General features: G+C 47.4%; 4 non-coding genes across 4 annotated transcripts; all 4 read right to left on the bottom strand.

Moving 5' to 3' along the window:
• Nucleotides 1-485: 485 nt before the first annotated feature.
• LOC148649324 (U5 spliceosomal RNA) lies at nt 486-602 on the bottom strand. The gene has a single exon (XR_015926575.1). It is a non-coding gene; the product is annotated as a U5 spliceosomal RNA (small nuclear RNA).
• A 1,091-nt stretch (nt 603-1,693) lies between these two features.
• LOC148649323 (U5 spliceosomal RNA) lies at nt 1,694-1,810 on the bottom strand. Its single transcript, XR_015926581.1, has one exon. It is a non-coding gene; the product is annotated as a U5 spliceosomal RNA (small nuclear RNA).
• Nucleotides 1,811-2,455: 645 nt separating this feature from the next.
• LOC148649322 (U5 spliceosomal RNA) lies at nt 2,456-2,572 on the bottom strand. The gene has a single exon (XR_015926577.1). It is a non-coding gene; the product is annotated as a U5 spliceosomal RNA (small nuclear RNA).
• Nucleotides 2,573-3,223: 651 nt separating this feature from the next.
• LOC148649321 (U5 spliceosomal RNA) lies at nt 3,224-3,340 on the bottom strand. Its single transcript, XR_015926574.1, has one exon. It is a non-coding gene; the product is annotated as a U5 spliceosomal RNA (small nuclear RNA).
• Nucleotides 3,341-9,096: the final 5,756 nt, after the last annotated feature.

Raw genomic sequence — 9,096 nt, 5'->3', positions numbered from 1 at the left:
CAGGCGGGAGCCTGGTTGTGCTTTCTGCTATGCAGGGCCTGATGTCGATGAGGAGGTCTGCCTACCAGCACGATTATGTAAGTACCATCTGCACATAACTCTGAGTCTTGCTGAAGCTGGGCAGTGGTTTGTGACTGATTCTCCAGGCCTTGAACACCACTGCCAGTTGACTTTTTATAAATCTGTTTCGATTGCATCCCAGCTCCCAGCTTATTCATCAATTCTTTTGCATATATAAAAGAGTTGGGGAAATGCACAACTGCTTTCGGTAGCCCATTTAGCTTTTGTACGAACCAGCTGCCTGAAAAATGTAAGTGGTTGAGCTGTTATTCAAAGTCAATGTGCTACCTAATAAGTAAATCAGATTATAAGTACCTAAATAATTCGAAGTACTCAATTTCTTATTAATTAGGAACATAAATTACTCCACAGATCTTAAACTAAAAGCACAATCACATAGTCATCTGTTTTTCAACAATTTTAGAAGCCCCACCGCAAGGCAGGGCAGTCAAAAAATTAGTTAGAACTCATATTGTTCCTCTCCACGGAAATCTTTAGTAAAAGGCGAAAGATTTATACGATCTGAAGAGAAACCAGAGTGTTTAACGTCCTTGATCGAGCTGGAAGAACCCCTATATCAGCTAAGGCTTTTCTAGTCAGGGCATCATATTCACTTTATTTTATAATCATGCAGCCAATCAGACGTCCTGCAACAAGAACCACCCCTTTATTTGTGATGACATAAAATGTAATACATCATACATGCGTGACCATAAGATGTTTATTTATTTGGACATACTACTCTAGCGAGAGAGAAGTGCATCATGGGGGATGTATGCAAATCATTCCTTAAAGAGCCCGCCCAATTACGTCACCTATTCAGAGTTCACGCGTTGATCTCGTACAATAACCCAGAGACTCACATGATCTTACTAGTAAGCACGTTTAATAGTTTAGTGTATTGCCTCATGTACTCGTTTGTCTGTGCTGTTTTTCTCTTTTCTCGTGCTTTATTGTAATGTGTGTTACGAGATGGTGTCGTGAAAGCGGTAACAATTATCAAGATATTTACAATATGACCATACCTCTCCGGACAGTCAGGTCTGTCTGTGTCCAGGCTGTGGTCACTGAGCCTGTCCTCTCTGGACAGTCAGGTCTGTGTAAACTTCATTATCAGGACTTGTACATGGAGGATGTTTTTACACAGAGTCTCTGTGGGGTGTTCATCCCCCTTTTATGTAATCCTGGTGTGAGTGGATCCCACACTTCACTGTCATACAGGTGGAGGGGGTGGATGACACGCTCAGATGTTTGTAGCCAGATTTTGATTGGCGGGTGATGTTGTAGTAGGACTCCCTGCTCGCCTGCTCCTTCAGCGTCCTCAGGGCCAGGTGAAGTGATCGTCAGTCCGAGGAAGGCGCTGTTGCTCAGTAAGACGTAGAACCTGTCTCCCTGAAATCTCTTCTTCTTCCTCACCTTTGAGACACTCCGAGTCTTCCAGCTCGTACCGGCTGGAGCAGCCAGGGGGCGACACGAACCAGGAAACGATTTAGATCAGAAAGAGCTCAAGCAAAATCACAGGTAGAAAAACTACTAGATTATTAAGAATGTTATTAGCAAACATCTCAATATCAACCGAGTGTGAGCTTGTATTCCTAATGTAAGCTTGTATCTGTTTTTCACAATATCAGGAAGCCCCACCGTGAGGCAGGGCAATCAAAAAATTAGTTGAAACTCATAATGTTCTTCTCCACGGAAATCTTTAGTAAAAGGCGAAAGATTTATACGATCTGAAGAGAAACCAGAGTATAATTTTCAAACAAACGAGCCGGACAAGACCCTATATCAGGAAAAGTGTTTCCTGTCAGGGCATCATATTCACTTTCTTTATTTTATAATCATGCAGCCAGTCAGACGTCCTGCAACAAGAACCACCCCTTTATGTGTGATGACATAAAATATAATAAATCACAAATGCGTGACTATAAGATGTTTATTGATTTGAACATACTACTCTAGTGAGAGAGAAGTGCATCATGGGGGATGTATGCAAATCATTCCTTAAAGAGCCCGCCCAATGACGTCACCTATTGAGAGTTCACGCGTTGATCTCGTACAATAACCCGGAGACTCACATGATCTTACTAGCAAGCACGTTTAATAGTGTATTGCCTCATGTACTCGTTTGTCTGTGCTGTTTTTATTTTTTCTCGTGTTTTATTGTAATGTGTGTCGGCAGCTGGTGTCGTGAAAGCGGTAACAATTATCAAGATATCAAGCCAGAGGGCGACACAATCCAGGAAACGATTTAGATCAAAAACAGCTCAAGCAAAATCACAGGCAGAGAAACTATCATGAATGTTATTAGTAAACATGTCAATACCCACTCAATATCAACCGAGTGTGAGCTTGTATTCCTAATGCAAGTTTGTATCTGCTTTTCACAATATCAGGAAGCCCCACCGTGAGGCAGGGCAATCAAAAAATTGATTGAAACTCATAATGTTCCTCTCCACGGAAATCTTTAGTAAAAGGCGAAAGATTTATACGATTTGAAGAGAAGCCAGAGTATTAATAAAAAATATGAGCCGGACAAGACCCTATATCAGGAAAAGCTTTTACTCTCAGGGCATCATATTCACTTTCTTTATTTTATAATCATGCAGCCAGTCAGACGTCCTGCAACAAGAACCACCCCTTTATGTGTGATGACATAAAATGTAATAAATCACAAATGCGTGACTATAAGATGTTTATTGATTTGAACATACTACTCTAGCGAGAGAGAAGAGCATCATGGGGGATGTATGCAATCATTCCTTAAAGAGCCCGCCCAATGACGTCACCTATTCAGAGTTCACGCGTTGATCTCGTACAATAACCCGGAGACTCACATGATCTTACTAGCAAGCACGTTTAATAGTGTATTGCCTCATGTACTCGTTTGTCTGTGCTGTTTTTCTCTTTTCTCGTGCTTTATTGTAATGTGTGTTGCCAGATGGTGTCGTGAAAGCGGTAACAATTATCAAGATATCAAACCAGAGGGCGACACGAACCAGGAAACGATTTACAACGAAATTTCAGCACTGCTAGCAATACAACTGGCTGTTGAACTATAAGTATAGAAAATAAATAAATCATGAAGCCACTCTACAGGTATCGGATATCAACCGTGTTGCAGTCTAATGATTATAAGCTACATCTGTTTTTTACAACGCTTGGAAGCCCCACCGTTAGGCAGGGCAATCAAAAAATTAGTTGAAACTCATATTGTTCCTCTCCACGGAAATCTTTAGTAAAAGGCGAAAGATTTATACGATCTGAAGAGAAACCAGAGTGTTATTTGCATGTTGGCCGGCCGGAAGAGTCGGTTCATCATAGACAGGCCACCCTCTCAGGGCCTTAAATGATAATTTTTCCTGATACTGAGCTACTAGTCAGATCCTCCTGCAGCACGAACCGAAGCCTTTATTTCTGTTGGAAAAACGTGTTTTAAATCAGAAATGCGTGACTGTAAGATATTAATGCACCTAAACACACTACTCTAGCTGCGAGAGAAGTGCACCATGGGGGATTTATTCAGATGACACTTTCAAAGAGACCGCGCCGGTGACGTCAACGTCTGGTAAGCGTTCTTAGCGCAGGGATGTCGTACAATAATCAACGGCGGAGTCTTGCTGGCGGCCATGAGCTCGTTTTAAACGTAAGGCAATTGAAATAAATATCCAGGCAGACGTACGGACATGGTCTCTTAGTACTGGAGACTTCTCTCTTTATTTAAACTTCCAGAAGCAGGCTCGGTGTGCTCTGCACTAGCAGCAGAGCTCTGAAAGGATGATAAATATTCTTCTCACGAGTATTGAAGCGTGAAGCCCAGCGGTCACAGGGACAGCGAACAGGGCCTGCAACACGAAACCGCCCCCCCGTCCTCACCTCGTCTTCCTAAAGCCAGCCCTTGTCTCTCGGCTCGGGCTCCTCTCCGCCGCGGGGCTGGTTAAAGTTTTGCCCGAGTTTATTTTATTCGATTTCAATTCAATTCAATTCAATTCAAGGTGCTTTATTAGCATGACCGATGGGTACAATCAGTGTTGCCAAAGCAAATAAAAATAATAAAATTAACATAGAACAAAACAAAAAATAGAAGTAAAATAAAATCTACAGACATGTTACAGACATTTACAACAAAGACATATTATATAATATTGACATATACTGTAGGCGGCTGGAGCATTATTGGGAGACGGACTCACTGTTCCTCAGGCTGTGACAGGAGATCACATACTGGGCTGCCAGATCAACTGAGTTCCCTCCTCCCTCTCCCAGTAGGATTGGGACCTGTTGTGGTTTTGGCAGGTGTGGGAACTCTGGGATTAGATTTCTGAATTTCGGGAAGAATGTTTCTCTAATCCCAGAGTATCTGTCACAGTGCAGTAGGAAGTGCACCTCTGTCTCTATTTCTCCCTGCTGGCAGTGGGAGCACAGCCTGTCCTCTCTGGGCAGCCAGGTCTGCCTGTGTCGCCCAGTTTCTATGGCCAGGTTGTGGTCGCTGAGCCTGTACTTCGTCAGGGTCTGTTTCTGTTTGTTATTTTTTATTTTGGTCAAATATTCAGCTAGTGTGTATTGTCTGTTTAAGGTTCTGTAGCATTCCAGTTTATGTTGTGTTTGTGTGTGTGTGTCCCAGTGTGTGAGATATTGCTGTTTGATCTGTGGTGTGATGTGGTTGAGTCTGGGTTGTGGTGCTCTAGCAGTGCTGTCCTGAGGCTGGTTAGTGTTGGTGTGGCTCAGGTCGGTGAGCCTCAGGACCAGCTGGCTCAGGGGGCTCTGTTTTGGGCTCAGCTCTTGGCTCAGCAGGGCTTTGTGGTGGTAGGAATTTTGGTCGCTGTTTTTTAGGTGTAGCCAATACTTTAATATTCTTTTCTGTATGTTTATCAATAGTGGGTACTGGCCTAGTTCGGCCCTGCACCCGTTGTTAGGAGTTTTTCTCTGCACACGGAGGATGATTCTACAGATCTCCATGTGCAGAGTTTCTGTGGGGTGTTTGTCCCATTGGGTGTAATCCTGGTCTGTGAGGGGACCCCAAACTTCACTGCCGTATAGGGCAATGGGTTGGATTACACTTTCAAATATTTGGAGCCAGATTCTTGTTGGTGGGTTGATGTTGAAGAGCCTCCTTCTTATTGCGTAGAAAGCCCTGAGTGCCTTCTCCCTCAGTGCCTTCACTGCCAGGTCAAAACTCCCGGAAGAGCTGATGGTGAGACCGAGATATGTGTAGCTGGATGTGTGCTCCAATGTGTTGTTGTTCAGTGTGAATTTGTACCTGTTTCCCTGAGGTCTGGCTTTCTTCTGGAAAACCATAACTCTGGTCTTGTCCAGATTGACTGTCAGTGCCCAGGTCTGACAGTACTGCTCCAGCAGTGCCAGGTTCTGCTGCAGCCCCTGTTCTGTGGGCGACAGCAGGACCAGGTCATCTGCGTAGAGCAGGAACTTGATTTCTGTGTCGTGTAGTGTAAGACCAGGAGCTGCAGACTGCTCCAACATTCCTGCTAATTCATTGATATAGATATTGAACAGTGTTGGGCTCAGGCTGCAGCCCTGTCTCACCCCGCGGCCTTGGGTGAAGAATTTAGTCCTTTTGTTTCCAATTTTCACTGCACATTTGCTCTCTGAATACATTGATTTAATGATGTCGTACACTTTGCCCCCTATGCCACTTTGGAGTAGTTTATAAAACAATCTCTCATGCCAAATCGAGTCAAATGCTTTTTTGAAATCGACAAAGCAGGCAAAAATTTTTCCTTTGTGTTTTTGGTGGACGTGTTTGTCTATCAGTGTGTGTAGGGTGTAAATGTGATCAGATGTGCGGTGATCTGGCAAGAAGCCAATCTGACTTTTACTCAGGACATTGTGTTCGGTAAGGAAGGCCAGTATTCGTGTATTTAGGATACTGCAGAATACCTTCCCCAGGTTACTGTTCACACAGATGCCCCGGTAGTTGTTGGGATCGAGTTTATCTCCACTCTTATAGATGGGCGTGATCAGTCCTTGGTTCCAGGCCTCGGGGAAACATCCGGCTGTCATGATGAGATTGAGGAGTTTGAGCAGGGCTTGTTGCAACTTTGGGCTGCTGATTTCTCTGACGTTGTTATGCAACCTTATTCTTTAACCTTAATTTTGTGCGTTTTTCCCCCCCAGTGAGCTCGTAGTAAAGACATTTCACGGCCAGCAACGACTGCTGCTGCACGCTGTATTGTTGTGCATTTGATAAATAAACTTTGATTGATTGATTGATTGATGGAAACAAGCGGAACTGCAGAGGAGAGGACGCCACCCAGCCTGGCCCTTGGCACGCCGGCGCTCAGGGCTCATCCCCTCTCCTGCCACCAGGTGGCAGCACTCGCCCGCAGACGCGCTGTCTGTCGCTGTTGGTTTTGTTTGTTTTTTTTCTTTCATTTCCACAGACGCTCGTTGTCGGTGAAAAGCGTGACGAGTCCATTTCAAAACTGAGCGCAGCTGGGCGGCGGGGCGCTGCCCGGAGGAGGTGACGCAGGGCGAGCAGCGGCTCAAGTCGCGTGGGAGTCGAGGCAAGAGAAGGACAGACCCGGGGGTGTGGGGGGGGACCCCAGTGTTGGCTGGGGCTTGATCCGGGCGTCGCCTGACCCTGCAGGCATTTCATTCCGCACTCCGGCCACTGGGGCCGGTCGGATCAAGCCTGCCTCGTCCCTGGGAAGTGGGTGGAAACTCCCGGGGAAAACCCAGGAACCCACGTAAACATGCAGACTCCACACCGGCTGGCGCCCCCTGCTGGTGGCCCCCTGCAGTGCCGCTGACACCTCTCCTGTCGCACTGCAGCACCTTCTGACGTGTTTGTCAGGAGTGGGGCGGTGGGGAACAGGGGAAAGGTGGTGGGGAACTGGGGGGTGCTCAAAGGCATCGAGGCTCCCGTCAGGGCAGCAGGTATCCTGGCCCTGTCCGTTATCAGAGAGAGCCGTTCCCTCGGAGGTCTGTGGAGAGCAGGGAATCTGCGGGAAATACAGGGCAGAGGACTGCACCTCAGAAACCTGGGATATCGATTATCAATGAAAGGAAAAAAATGGCATTTGTCTTTTTCGGAAGTGATTCCAAATGACACGTGGAAAAATGCACCCGAACCAAAGTAATTCTCATTATGGAACTGTTGCCTTTTCTGAACCATATGGAGATGTGTTCGTACAGTAGATACTGTTTTAGGTCTGTATAATAATGTTAGGTTTTCTGCTGTGTGATTCCCTGTATTGATTTGTGAGAAAAAAAAATCAGGTTCTTAAGAAATCGAAATCGGAGCGCCGCTGAGCCAGCACTGGGCCGGCGCGGTCTGGGCAGGACCCCCACTCGGGGCCCGAGCTGTGCCGCTGTCCCGCTGTCCCCGCGGCCTGCGTGCCGGGCTGACGACTCGCCCGCGGCGCCCAGGACGCTGCTGCAGTGCGGCTCCCGGGTGCACCTGGATGAGGGGGGTTGAGAGTGTGTGTGAGAGTGTGTGTGTGTGTGTCGGGGGGGTCATGCACCCTGTCACAGCGTCCCTCGAGACGAGGGGGGGGCGTGAGTCTGATAGGGCTGGGAGCGGTACATGACACCCTGTCAGCTGTAAGTGCACAGAAACATCTGGCTGCTGCTCTGCGTTAGAGCACGCTCGGATGGCCCGGCGCACCGGGGGGAGAGGGCGATGGCGACAGGAGCCGAGCGCGCGGGAGTGAGCAGCGTGTGTAACTCAGTGTCGGTGCAGAGTGGGGTCAGTGGAGAGTGGGGTCAGTGAGGAGCTTGTGGGTGGCCCAGCTGCAGAAGAGCGCTATGTCTGTGTCCTCATGAAGAGCTCAGGCCCTGTGGTCAAGCGCCTAGAGACTACTGCCAGGGCGTCCCAGGGCTGCCTGTCCACCGGGCTCTGGAAGACCAGCAGGGAGTCGGACAGAATAAAGAACCGCACCACCCCCTGTTGTTACGAAGCTGACCAGCGGATGAGAAATCGGGAGCTCCGTGAACAGACATCACAAACAATAAAACCCACCTCAATCGTTAGTGCTACGTTTGTGCCGGTTTGTGCCCTTGAAAGTAACTTCCCAGCTTCTTTCTTTCCCGGGATACAGCGCTTTCTTTTTGGGAGGTGTGACGTCACTCAGCCCCCCTACAACGTCGTAGGGGAACCAGACCGGTCTCATTCGTTAGTGCTACGGTTGTGCCGGTTTGTGTCGTTGAAAGCAGCGTCTGTGCTGCTTTCGTTTCAAAGATATAACACCCTGTTTTTCCGGTGATCACGTGACCATGCACGGTGACTTTGACCTCCAGTGACCCCGTCTGCCGAGTTCAAGCGTCTGTTGCAGTTTAGCTCGTACCCTTAACATTTTAAAGACAATCAATATCCATAAACATATGAGCCTTCTTAGAAGTGAATAATACTAAGACATGACGCATGCCAACAAGTTAACCATCTATGACAAACCTGTGGTTGTAATGTATGTAAAATCACCGTGATTGTAAGATCGATGTTTTTTATTTTCTAAGGCACGTTCTCCTTTACTTTCCCAACCGTGATACGCTGTTGCCAAACGCGTAACTGTGGGATACCATCGCGACAAGACCTCCGCAGCAAGTCATGATAGGAACCCCATGTATATCGCATGTATATCGTGGCAGTGTATATCACGACTGGTGCCTTGCTTCCATGTCACCCTGGCGCCGCTGTCGCAACAAAGGTCTCATATCAGGACCTGATATACCCAGATAGGACGTGTCGCTATATATGGACTTTGTGTCCCGACATGGGGTCAGCATTTCCTGTCAGGGTATGTCCTATCGCAACATATGGACTCCATGTTGCAACATGGGGGCAGAGCATTTTGACGGGGTATGTCATATCGCGATATATGGGCTTTCATGTCGCAACATGGGGTGCGGGCTTTTTGGCTGGGCATGTCAAATTGCGATATAGGGCTTTTCATGTCACGACTTGGGGCGGGGCACTTTGTCGGGGTATGTCATATCGTGATATGTAGGCTTCATGTCGCGACATGGGGGGCGGGGCGTTTTGTCGGGGTATGTCATATCGCGATATGTGGGCATCATGTC

The sequence above is a fragment of the Lepisosteus platostomus genome, chromosome 14, assembly GCF_059453375.1.
Source record: "Lepisosteus platostomus isolate fLepPlt1 chromosome 14, fLepPlt1.hap1, whole genome shotgun sequence".
NCBI classification, from domain to species: Eukaryota; Metazoa; Chordata; class Actinopteri; order Semionotiformes; family Lepisosteidae; genus Lepisosteus; species Lepisosteus platostomus.
The sequence above is the reverse complement of the archived record's forward strand: the minus strand, read 5'-3'. Positions and strand labels throughout refer to the sequence as shown.